General features: G+C 42.3%; 1 long non-coding RNA gene across 1 annotated transcript; it reads left to right on the forward strand.

Annotated features, from left to right (window-relative positions):
- Window positions 1-3,010: 3,010 nt before the first annotated feature.
- Window positions 3,011-10,042, forward strand: LOC308593358. Its single transcript, XR_014010911.1, has 3 exons — window positions 3,011-3,124; window positions 3,787-4,889; window positions 9,727-10,042. It is a non-coding gene; the product is annotated as an uncharacterized lncRNA (long non-coding RNA).
- The last annotated feature ends 3,270 nt before the right edge of the window (window positions 10,043-13,312 follow it).

Raw genomic sequence — 13,312 nt, forward strand, 5'->3', positions numbered from 1 at the left:
TAATAATAATAATAAATTTTTATTTATGACCCGCTCTCCCCAGCCGAAGCCGGGCTCAGGGCAGCTAACAACAATAAAATAAGACAACATTTTAAAATCATTTCATTAAAAAATTACTTCAAATCAAATTGATGGCAACCATTGGGTAGAGTTCTGTGAAGATTGCCATAAAGAATATCCTTCTTCAGTCTAAAAGCCAGATTGTCCCAATAGTGAATTATTATTTTTTTAAAGCAAATTCCCATTAATTCAACCTCAAAATAAAGTCAAGGAACAATGGTGCTTTAGCCAAATGCTTTAAACAAAAGGTGACGATTTTTCAAATGTTTATTCCCCCAAGTGGATAAGCACTAGATATCATGTGCATATTGCTCATGTTTAGACCAGCGGTGGGGAACTCCCATCAGTGCCATCTGGAATGGCCCAACCACCAGAGATTATGTGAGCTGGACTTGAGCACCAATATCAGGAGAATCACATGTTTCCCACCCTGGTTTAATCTCTGAACATCCTTTCCTGTTTTCTCCTTAAGCAAAGCTTGCCCTAAAGGCAGCTGACCGTCCCCTTTGCGGTTTTTCCCAGCTGCAATTCTGCACAGCCCACAATGTTTTTCCATTCAGCAGTGGCAGTTTACATCTACTTCTGGCTGAGGAACTCTTTGTACCTTGATGCATTAATGGCTTGTGGCTGAGGAACCTTTTTGCTTGCCACAACTTTTCATAAGTCATCATCTGTTATCTTTGTGTGGTGCCCCCCCCCCCCCCGTTCCTAATCCTTAGCCTTTAATGCTGGCAATAATTCAGGTACTGACTTGGAACAGAGCTCTCTGTCTGCAGAGAAAGTTTGACGCTTGGCTCTCGTTTCGGTGTCTATTTTAGTCATACCATTTTCTTCACTTGTGGATGCATCTCCATCAAGATTTCCTGCTACTTTGTAATCCCTCTGAACAGCAAGATAATCGTCTCTGGGCTTTGTTCTTGTATTGTCACACATGCTGCCTTTTAAATGGACACCAGGAATATTCTGTTTTGGAACATCAACCAGCTGCTCTTTTTTCTTATGTCTTCTGGAATTGTTGGACATGCATTGATGGAAGATGCACAGTGGTAATAACCAGAAATCTGCTTCTTTTCATGAATAGCGCAGAGATCAATTTGCTTTAAAATCTCTGCGCCAAAAGGACTGCCTTCATACTTTCTATAGAGATCTTCCTGAATTTTTGTAAAGCCCTAAAACATTGGAAAATACATTGTGTATTACACACTGTGTTTTTGAAACTTTTTTTTTAAGAAACAGAGTTTGTGTTTTTTTAATCAGCTGCCCAAAGACTACAACATTTTAAATGTGGTGTATGATCATTCCTGAAGTGAGAATAAGTAGCTAACAGAATCTCAATATTTTTGCTATCAATATTTTTTACTTTGTGTGTTGTGTCATTTCACTTTCCAGGAACGACTTGCTTTTTCTGTGCACACATTTGATACTGTGGGCATAAAAAGGATGATTTGATAACATTTATACTGCTTTTGTAAGCAATGCCTTTGAGTAAGAATACACACACACACACAGCCATTGTTTGGACCCTAGTTTTATTAGCTACAGCTTGGTAGAACCCCAACACCATATGGCTTTCCTAAAATCAACAAACTAGATCTGAGATTGAAAAATCAACAGGTATGTACATAACTGTCATCCAAGGAAAATCCACAACTTATTTTATCTTTCTCAGGTGTAAAACCCTCAATGCATGATTCTACCTCTATAAACTTTTTAGCAATTTTGTTTAACTATGTCGCAAAACTTCTCAACAATATTCTTGGATCACTTTCACAGGATCTTTTTTCCTCATAGCTCCCCCCACCCCACCCCCCATTGTTCAGTTTCATTTGTTTCACAACTGCATTCTTCCACATTAAATAACACTATCCTATCTTGCTGTTTGCACTACACAATGGGCCTCTTTATTCAGGAAGAAAATATATTAAAGTGAAGCAACGACTCAGGAGTATAATGTAGAAGGTGCCTCATTCTGTGGAGTGGGGGAGGGGGGAGAAGAAACAAGTGCTGAGAGTTACATCTTTTGGATGACTGATTAACACCAAGAGTAAATTTGGAAGACGGATATTACAGCAGCCACAATGTGCAAAATGAAATGTCAAAGTAAAACACCTCTTAATAAATATCCTCTTCTGCCACATATTAATGCAAAAAACACTCTCATTGAGTCACTGTAGTCTAGACTTCCTGTTCAGTGATCTTTGTCATTTTCTAATTGTAAAAGCATAATAACTTCTCACCTCTCATGCTTCTGTTCTCTAGTCAAGTTCTTTAATTATGGGCTCAAATACAACAAGGTCTAGAGAACTTCATATGATATGAGTATGGTAATTGTACTTTGAATTCGCAAAAGCTTCCAACCCATCTTGCAACAAGGATGAGACAACACACACTGAATGCCAACCAGTTCCAATAGGGCTTGAGGGTTATGGAGTCCTTCACTGTAGCATAAATACATGTCCCTGCAACAAACTGCCCATGAAAATATTTCAACTGTTACTACAGCTGTACAGGGAGATATAGAATTTGGAGAGAGAAAGGGGCAGACACATCTGTAAAAAGTTTTACAAGTAATAAAATGTAATACAAACAAGAATCAGCCCCATAATAACTTCATGGCAATGAACGTTGAGTGACAGAAAAGGGAGGAGGGCTGAAAACACGGATGGGTGAGAGCAGTGCTTTTTTTCCTGGGGGGACAGAGGGGTATGCATACTCCTAAGCATTTTGTGAAACTTTGTGTTTTGTCCATTTACTGTATTTATTTTTCCTGATTTGAACTATAAAATGGTGATTTTCTTGAGTCAAAATGAGAGTACCCCTAAATATTTTTTTAGGAAAAAAAAAGCACTGGGAGGTAGAATAGAATGGAGTGGCTGAAACAAAGAGAAACACAGGTATATATAAAGGGTAGAAAGAACCATCTCACTTTCTCGAAATGTCACTTCCTGGTTCATACTGACACAGCTATTTTTTAAATTTTCACCAGGGATATGAGAGAGAGAGAAAGCTCACACAGCCCATAGAAATCAATGGCAAAATCCAAGATTTTAAGATGGAAGATGACGTGGGTATTTTGTGACATAGTGAGAGCTGCTTCAGTTTCTCCTTGTATGATCCACTTCCTAAATATAGATACAGTATTAGGATCCCTACACTGGTCAGAAATGCCCCATGGGAACAGGTTATCAGACAACATGGACTATCATTCTAACAAATTTCAGCAGTTTTCATATAGCACTAAAAACCCAAATTTGGAATAAGCAGCAACCCTATCACTTTGTTAGATAAGGCTACCTGATGCAGCTTATTCCATTTATTTAGTGTGTACATTGCTAAAAGGGGTGTGAGAGAGACAGAAAATGGCAAATTATTAAGCATAATTGGCACATATGCTAAAAAGATTCAGCCAAGCCACTGGTGCACAATTGCTCATTGGGTCTAAATAAGGCGTTGATATCACACTTGGCCTGCCTTCTATAATCTTTAATTACATGATCACATTTTTACAGAGCTCGGAGTTAATGCTTGTAGAAGTGCATAATTTAGAGGGGATCAAATGTTAATCTTTTTTTAGATGCCAAATGAGTCCTTAATCTTTTTTAGATGACAATTTAGTCCTTTAACTGTTATACTTCTTGATTACTCTTACCACGGAATACCAGCCAGATGGGCGGGGTATAAATTATTATTAGTATTAGTATTAGTTTTTGTGTTTCTTTTTCAAAGGGAGAAGATCCTAGAGCTATGTCCAGCAGATGTGATGGGACATCTTCCTCTTCCTCCCCCCCCCCGCTCACAGGCTCTCATGTGCCCCTCAAGTCTGCTCCTAGGGGTCGTCCTCTGAACCCACCAGGAGCAGAATTTTGGGGGGTGGGGTGTGACGCAGGGATGCGGAGAAGAAGGGAAAAAACTATGCAACTAAATTGACATTAGGTTCGGATATCATTATACCATTAGATCCTGATACCATTATATTGTAAGAAAAACACTGGGCCCTAATTTGAATAGTAGAGTGCTTGGTATTTGGTGGGCGGGGCTTGTGTATTTTGCTCCAGAATCAGCCCCTCTCTTCAGTGTGTGTTCAGTTAAAACTGTCAGTTAAGAGGGACCAACTGCCTCTTCTTGTTTCTTGCCTCAGACTTGTCTCAGGGTACTGTTTTAGTTTCTCTCAGACATCATGTTATTTTGCTACAGTTTTCTCTCAGTTTATTATTAAAACTTGTTTACATTTACGTGAACCACTTACTTTTCTCAAAGAAAAAGAAACTCTGCTGAAGAATGGTGGAATATCCTAAACTTGGCTGAATGAGGGGATATTCCCAGTTTGCCAAGAGGACTGATTTTGTTAATCATGCCACAACACAGATATCACCCCTAGACATCCAACGTTTCTGTATAATTGCTGAATTTAAACAAGTACTTAAGTAAGGCTCAGAAATAACCAGGGAAAATGTAATGTACAACCTGGTGGGAAAGTACAGCCAGCAGATGGCATCAGAATAGCTACTACAATGCTGTGTCTGTAGAGTCATCTGCATATCCCTTTTAGTATCTCATATTCAGCTTCTTTGCAAAGGAACCAAAATATTTCATTCTAGTATCCCTTTCCTGTGCATTTTTCATCCATCAAAACAGGGAATTTACTTCAAAATGATGCTTGATGCAGCACCACAGCATATCTGGCCAAATTGATCCAGGCTCCAGCTTAACACATCCTCTAGGACATCTACCACCTAACTTCAAACATTTTGACCGAGCCTGACCTAGAATGAACTGGATCAATATTGTGCTGCAAAAAGTCTGCAGGAAGAAAGTCTCTCTCAACCCTGGTGAGCATAGGTCTCCTAAGGACAGTGCTTTTTTCTGGGGGGACGCAGGCGTATGCATACCCCTAAACATTTTGTGAATCTTTGTACTTTTGTCCATTTACTGTATTTAATTTTCCTGATTTGCACTATAAAATGGTGATTTTCTTGAGTCGAAATGAGAGTACCCCTAAACAATATTTTTTTGGGGGGAAAGCACTGCTTAAGAATGTAGGTTAAGTAGTACTTCAACTGATACAACAAAGTTGCTTTGACAATGTGGCCAGTGCTGGTACGGCTATTTTGCAACCTTGGCCAGGCTAACTTCTTGCACACATGCCCCAAATTGTTAGTTTCTATTTTCAAAAGCAGATGTCTTGTAGAAAACAATGAAATTAACAAAACTATATAACCAGAACTAATCCTTATAAAATTGTGCCCCTCAAAGGTCAGTACTGCACCCCTTTGAGGTCTGCACCCTTGACGGCTGCCTCATCGGTCTAATGATAGCACCAACCCTGAATGTAGCTCCAAATCTTGCAACTATTTTTAAAAAGAGAGAGAGAGCATTTCTATGTAAGAAAATGTATAGGAAAAACACAGATCATTAGGATTTTCTTTTTCTTTCCCGAGTAAACATGCAATACACCTGTGTAAGGACTGTGGACAAATGCACTTCCCAGCATTTTTGTATGTAGCAGAAAGAAGTGCAAAAATTGACACATGGTTCTAACTCATTTTTTCACATCAAAAATTACAACATCTAAGGTGGCCATTATCACTTCTTAATGTTGTGTCTATTAAGCTCAGCAGGACTCCTCGTGAATAAAGGCAGGATAAGGGAATCAAGGGCAGACAAACAAAGACATGTGTTTCATTATATTAGATAAGAGTCCTGAATCAGAATTTGAACAATTCCAATTCCACAGAGGGCTGAGATTTATGTGATGGGGTTGCTCAGCACTTAGAATGACATATTTATGTCCCTTTTTTCAAAGCACAAAACACTCTGAGCTTGTGTTTTGATTGAGGAAGTGGCGGAGGAAAGAGGGTCCAGCTATTTCTTCCCACATGGTTTATCTAAATAGCTCAAGCTCCAAAGCTGTTGTTTGCAACCGTGTTTTCTCCCCCCTGGGCAAATAGCAGCTTTGGGGAAGAGGATTTAGACTGGGAAACCTGCACAGGAGTATTAACTTGCTTGCACTGCCCCCATAACCACTTCTGTAGCAAGGTTCATGTTAACTGCATTCCCCCCCTCATGTGGCTGAGGTCGAGACAGGGCCATTTGTATAGGGTGTGTGTGTGCAAGCCTAAGACAAAGACTGTGACATGTTTGTTCTATCCCAGAGAAACGGAGCTAAGATCTCAAACACACACACTGAGGCAAATTATAGGAATGAGGGATGGATCCCAGCATAGTGCAAGCAAATGGCTTATGCAACTGACTCGATGCAAGGGTGCTGGGATAGCCCCCAGTGCTACTATATCAACACTAAGAGGGGAATCTGAGGGAATTATCTTCATCAAAGGGGGAGGAAGGAAGCCAGGCATAGTCCACCCTGAGATATAGAGTGGATGAGGTTTGAGAGGCTGCCAGGGCAGGGAATTAACATTTGGCCCAGCCTCTGCTTGATCACAACATTGAGGGAACAGGTTGGGAAAATAATAAGGCATCATTAAAAGTCCTAGAGAATGGTATGCTGGTGGCGCTGTGGGTTAAACCACAGAGCCTAGGACTTGCCGATCAGAAGGTCAGTGGTTCGAATCCCCACGACGGGGTTAGCTCCTGTTGCTTGGTCCTAGCTCCTGCCAACCTAGCAGTTCGAAAGCACATCAAAGTGCAAGTAGATAAATAGGTACTGCTCCGGTGGGAAGGTAAATGGCGTTTGCGTGCGCTGATCTGGTTCGCCAGAAGCAGTTTAGTCATGCTGGCCACATGAACCAGAAGCTGTACGCCGGCTCCCTCGGCCAATAACTGCAACCCCAGTGTCGGCCACAACTGGACCTAATGGTCAAGGGTCCTTTACCTTTAATTAGTACTTAATTTGATGTAACTATGGGCTCGTCCACACTTCCTTTTATGCCACATTTCTGGGCACAGGTCCAAATAGTGGTTGTTGTTTTTCGCCCAGTGCTTTCCCTGGGAAAATCCATGTTTTACTGCTGAATCAGAGCAAACGGCAATTGCAGATAAATAAAAAATAAATACAAATGCTCGTACACAGACCTGGAAAACCCAAATGTCAGGGGGCTGCATCAGCTGCATGACGAGTTCACTGTGGTGAATTCAGTCATGCAGCCAATCCCTGCAGGATGCAGCTTTGCCAGCCCTAGACTCAGGATAAGCCCTGAGCGCTGGGCTGGCAGAGCTCCTTGCAATGCTGTCAGGTGATGTCAGCCTATCAAAGTGGGCACACACAGAAGTGTAGGAAGAGGTTTGTGGTGTGTGTGGTCCGGCCCGGGTGTCATGACTGTGGGGTGTGTGTGACAAAATGGCAGGCGAGTGGGCAGCACACCTGGCGCCTGGTGGCAGCAGCTCTTCTGACCCGGCAGCAGAGAGCAGCCCACCTCAGCCGTGGCGAAGCACACCTGGCTGCAGCAGCTCCATTGCCGGGTCATGTCTGACCCGGCTGCGGAGAGCAGGAGCACAGTGAGCAGCAGCTTCCCCACCCCTCTCCTACCCTGAACTGTGGCACATGGAAGGGCACCCTCTGCCCCCGCCCCCCTCGGGAGTGCCCCCCATGCTCCACCCCCTCAGGAGCACGTCCGCCCTGGGCAGCACGGGAATATGCTTCTCCGCTGGGCACACAGGGATGGAAACAGATGAGGACATGGCTTGCCAGACCAATTAGGTTTCCCACCACTGGATTAATCCATCAATTTAAGCAGGGCTGGGAAGCCTCAGGCCTAGGGGTGGTCTGTATGTGTCCCTCCAGGCTTCTTTCTCTGACTGTTGGATGTTCCTCCTGCCACATGGGCCTTGCTGCACATACTCCTTGAGTGTTTTTGTCTGAACGCCTCTTGCTTGCCTGAATTAAAGCTAGAGTAAACTGTGAGTGTGTGTAGACACGGGACTAATGTGCAAGTGTGGAATCCACATTTACTCCACTCACATTGACCTCTGGCCCTGTTGACTACAGATGTGTGGCCCCCAGAAAGGGATGCATCCCTCAGGCTGAAAAGGGGTTTCCCACCCCAGAATTCAAGCCTGCAGCACTAATAATAAAAAGGGGGTTATGGAATATAAGGACACCATTGTACACCAGGCCACTTGAATGCCCTTGAACAGCATGTCTATATGCTTAACTTTTTTTGTTGAAGTATAGAAAATATTATGGTCTGGTTTTGGTGCCCCAGAAACATAAGTGCATTTTTAAGTGAACAAAACTGAACCACACCAATTAGAATTATAACTTCTTTTCAGTGCATGTTTAAGCTTCTGGCCATTGGGACATCCCTCTCCTGGTTAAATTCATTCATCTTAATCCTAAGAATGCTATTGAAGGTTCTTTCAAAAAGCATAGTATTTTTTCCTGCAGCTTTTCAGCTACGCAGATGAAACAGACTTGGAAAATGCTGAGAACGGGCTGTGCAGCTCAGCAAAAACAATGTCTTTAAAAGTGGCAAATTTAGTCATCTGAACGGATTTATTTGCCATCACAGTTTCCCACTTGGGAAAAGGCACAGTTTCCCACTTGGGAAAAGATAAGCAGCGTTTCCGTGTGCTGTTTTGGTTCGTCAGAAGCGGCTTAGTCATGCTGGCCACCTGACCCGGAAGCTGTAGGCCGGCTCCCTCGGCCAGTAAAGCGAGATGAGCGGCGCAACCCCAGAGTCGGTCACAACCTGACCTAATGGTCAGGGGTCCCTTTACCTTTACCTTTAAAGGTCCTAGAAATAAGGTCTACCTTTGACAGGAGAGTGTTTTGTTCAGAAACACATTTTTGCAGAGTCATTCTTCCAATGAAGGAACACTTTGTATCGTTTGCATTTATTATCTTCCCATCAGCCTTGCTACTGAGTGCATTTCAGCTGTGTGCCCAACATTATCTACTTAATGGAGATTTACAAGACAAAACAAAACAAAATACACCATTAGCTCAACATCACTCATTCCTATCCTCCTGCATTTCTCCCTAGACAACAGAAATATTGTCACCCTCAGCCTTAGAGTAAATATCTTTATAAATAAGCTCTGCTATTTCCAAGCTGAATGAGAGACATCAAATATCTGAAGAAATACTTCATACCTGACTGGCAGAAGCTCATGGTCAGGGAACACTTTCTTCCACTAATAAAGCATTCGCTTCACGTCCTGAGAGTGTGTCATTATTGTTTCCTTCTGCTTATTATATTGACCTCATAAAAACACACAGCTATTCCAGGAAACAAGGAAGACAGCATTTGAGCAGGGAAAACTTAATCTAATCAGAGCCACATTTTTACTTTAATTGTAAAGCAATAAAACCCAACCAAATCCTATATCCTACTGCAGTTAAAGGTTAGAGCAGCATATCATGTATTTATGCTGCAAAGTCCCAGAAGCCTTGAATGCTACCTGACATAAATCTTGCAGCCAGCTGAACATTCCCCAGAACCTCTTTTGCTCCTTTGGTGGAAACAGCTCAGGGCTGCATTTCCGTGCCACTGATATAAGCAAAGGCAGTAAAAGCAAAACTGCAGTTTTGAATCTCAAATCACTTTATTCTCAAGTAATCCTACTGATTTACTATGGAGTAAATGGTTTGCAGGCTGCAGTTTATGCATACATGAAATGGTTACCCTGCAGCCTATATAAAGTTCTTTCCTTGACTAGAGATAATACCCTATTTCTCACTCTCACTCCACTTTGCCTAAGGAGCAGGTGGGGACGTGGAAGATTCATTTCCTGCTGGGGTCCTTCCATGCACAGAATCTGCATTTGCGATTCTGTGTTCACTCTACATGATTATGTCTGCATCAAACTGTTGTTCTGCGGTGTCAGTAGGCACAAATTGTCTCAGCACCACGTCTTCTATCTTTTTTCAAAGAGGCATGGTTTTGACATGGCAGTGACATTCCGAGCAGCCTAACTCTTTACCTTGGTTTGATTTAGATTTATTGTATGTCTATGCCACTTTTCATTCAAATGAATCTCAAAGCGGCTTACAAACTTCCACACACTGTGGCTATTACTTTCTAGTTAGTGACACATTAGCAGCATGGATGTTCAAATTTTATATATATATAAAAAGGGTTAACAAACCTTTTGTTTATTTTTACTTTTAAATGCAGACATTGATGTAGTAGCAATTACATGAAGAAGTGCTTTCGTGCAAGTAAAAAATATTGATTTTTAGAATGGCATGCTCAGTTGGTGTTATATATGTTAGAAGTGCAACATCTGGGATCATTGTAGCTCAAGAGGTAGCTCTGCTAGTGTTAAATTCAATCAGCCAAGAGGGAATGTGTGGAGGTGTTGGTTATCTAGCAGGCAGAGTAGCATGATGTTTGCTGAGGTAGCAGGTGCCCTAGATGGGGCTACACTTTCTCTGAAGGTGCAGGTGTGTAGCTTAGATGTACCTTTTGATCCATTATTGTTGCTTGAGGTTCAAGTGGCTTCAGGGGCATGAAGTGCTTTCCATCAGTTTTGGCTGGTCAAATAATAATAAGAATAAGAAGAAGAAGAAGAAGAAGAAGAAGAAGAAGAAGAAGAAGAAGAAGAAGAAGTTATTATTTATACCCCAGCCATTATTATTATTATTATTATTGGGTGGCTTCCAACAAAAGATTAAAAATACATTAAAACATCAGTCATTAAAAACGTCCCTAAACAGGGCTGCCTTCAGATGTCTTCTGAAAGTCTGGTAGTTGTTTTTCTTTTTGATATCTGGTAGGAGGGCGTTTCACAGGGAGGGCGCCACTACCGAGAAGGCCCTCTGCCTGGTTCTCTGTAACTTTGCTTCTTGTAGTGAGGGAACCACTAGAAGGCCCTCAGAGCTGGACTTCAGTGTCTGAGTTGAATGGCGGGGGTGGAGACACTCCTTCAGGTATACTGGGCCGAGGCCATTTCGGGCTTTCAAGGTCAGCATCAACACTTTGAATTGTGCTCGGAAATGTACTGGGAGCCAATGTAGGTCTTTCAAGGCCTCTACCTGGACAGGGATAGCCTAACTTCTGTTATCTAGGCTCTGGTAACCTCTAGGTCAGATTACTGCAATGGGTTATATGTGGGACTACTTTTGAGGAGTGCCTCAGAATCTGCAGCTGGTGCAGAATTCAGCAGCCAAGTTGCTGACCAGGGCAAGATGGCCTGAAGAATCACACTAATTCTTGCATGACTGCATTAGTTCCTGGCTCCAATTCAAAGTGTTGGCTCTGACCTATAAGCCTTGTACAGCTTGGACCCCAGTACCTCAAAGAATACCCCGCCACACATGAACCAACCCAGACCCTTCCTTCATCATATGAGCACCTCCAGCCCCCCCCCCAAGGGAAGTGTGGAGGGTGGCAACAGGAGAACAGGCCTCCTCAGAGGGGCTCCCCATTTATGGAATGCTCTCCCCAGGGAGGAACATCTGGCACCATCACCATCTGCTTTTAGGCTCCAGGGAAAAACATTTTTGTTCTCCCAGGCTTCTGGGTCTTAATTTTCTGTTTACCTTTGACTGGAGCGTTGCTGTTTTGTGGGTGGAGGTCAAGTCAAGTCATGTGAGAGAAGTTCACGATGCCCTGAATAAGATAAAATCTCCTAACATTTTGATATATCATTGTTTTGCATGCAACATGGTGATCCAAAACATTTTTCAATGTTCTAAAGGGGCAAGGAAACAAAGCACAAAGAGGAGATAATTCCATCTGCTTAATTATCGTGCGTCTCAATGTGTGTGATTTGGACAGTTTCAGAATCGTCAGGTGGGGTCTGAAATCTTTGCTGCCTCTGATGCCTACATTCATTCTGGTGAATGAACTCACCACAGCTTCTAGGAGACAAGTGATGAAAATAAAAGACATTTGTTTACAGGACATTCAGATACAGGCACTCCGTAGCAGTTCTAAGCAAAACAGGGAGGCAGACTAAACACACCATATGCTCCATTGGTGTACAGTTTCTTCGTCTATTTACATACCATGGCAATCTTACTTGGCAAACATGGGAACCTTTATTTTAAAGCAATTATTGAGGCAAAATGTGAAGAGCTAGTATGAATAATACCTGAACAGCACCGTAAGATCAGCCATATCTACAGGCTGTCCAGAATACAAGTAAAGAACTGTTACCTTCAGCTGGTCATTCATTCCAGGGAGCTGGAATGGCAACACCAAAAGCCTGGTTTCTAGTATAGGTTAAGTGCTCCTCTGGGGGTATCCGGTGCTCCTAGTAGTACCCCAAATGAGAAGTACAATTGCCAGGCAGGAGTATACTGGGCAAGACAGTACCTTTGATATCCTGGTCCCAAGTTGTTTAGAGCTTTAATACTAAAAGCAAGACCTTGAACTGCACTTGTAGCTTATTGGCAGCTGGTGCAGTTCCTCCAGCAGAGGTGTTCTATGGTGTCCATGGGGTGCCCCGTGGACAGCATAAAACACCACTGCTGAGGAATCACCCACCTAGATGCAGCATTCTGCACCACCTGCAGCTTCAGGTTAAGCTCAAGGGAAGTCCCACATGCAGTGCAGTGCATTGCAGTAGATTTAATGGATCAGCATTTCAATCCCTTTCCTAATGATCATGGAATTCACCTTTTTTAGTAGCTGCCACGCACTGGCTTGACATCTTCACTGAGTTGTCCACTAAAACCCCAAGGTCTATTCCTGGTCAGTCACACACCCCTTTAGCAGATATGTGAAGTTTTGTGTATCAATTTACACGTGCTTACATTGTTCTGAGGGAGTTTGAAACATGATGGCAACAGTGGAGAGACTTGGATGCCCAAGAAAACAGGGTCTATTTTAATATATGTTAACAGAAATTTAATGAAGCAGGAGAAATCTACTTTTTACACTCAAATAATCAACATCCATAATTGTATTCAACGCTGATATGCTATTTCAGTGTTTCACTGAAATAGTAATCTCATGCAAATTGTGAATGCTTAAATACTACCCCACAATTCTGCTTAGCATTTGCTGTTCATCCTCTGACATTTTAATATAGATCACTTGGTTGTTAAACTTGCCAATCCCATGAAATGCCACGCTGAAGAGTTTTCCCTGCAACAAAGCTTGCACTTTGGCCTTGCTGTGCTCCAGAGCAGAAACAGCCCTTTAAACGAAAGAAACACACTCCTAAGTAGGAAATCACCAGCCAAGCAGCTTTGGAAATAAATACTAAGGTCAAGATGGCTTTTTGGAACGTCTGCTTGCATAGATGCAAAATATTCATTGCAAAAGCACAAGGTCAGCATAAGAAAACAAAATGGGATAGATCTAGATAAGCTTTTCCCTGACCACAATAGGATCCAGCAGAG

The sequence above is a fragment of the Podarcis bocagei genome (assembly GCF_964188305.1).
Source record: "Podarcis bocagei genome assembly, chromosome: 8".
NCBI classification, from domain to species: domain Eukaryota; kingdom Metazoa; phylum Chordata; class Lepidosauria; order Squamata; family Lacertidae; genus Podarcis; species Podarcis bocagei.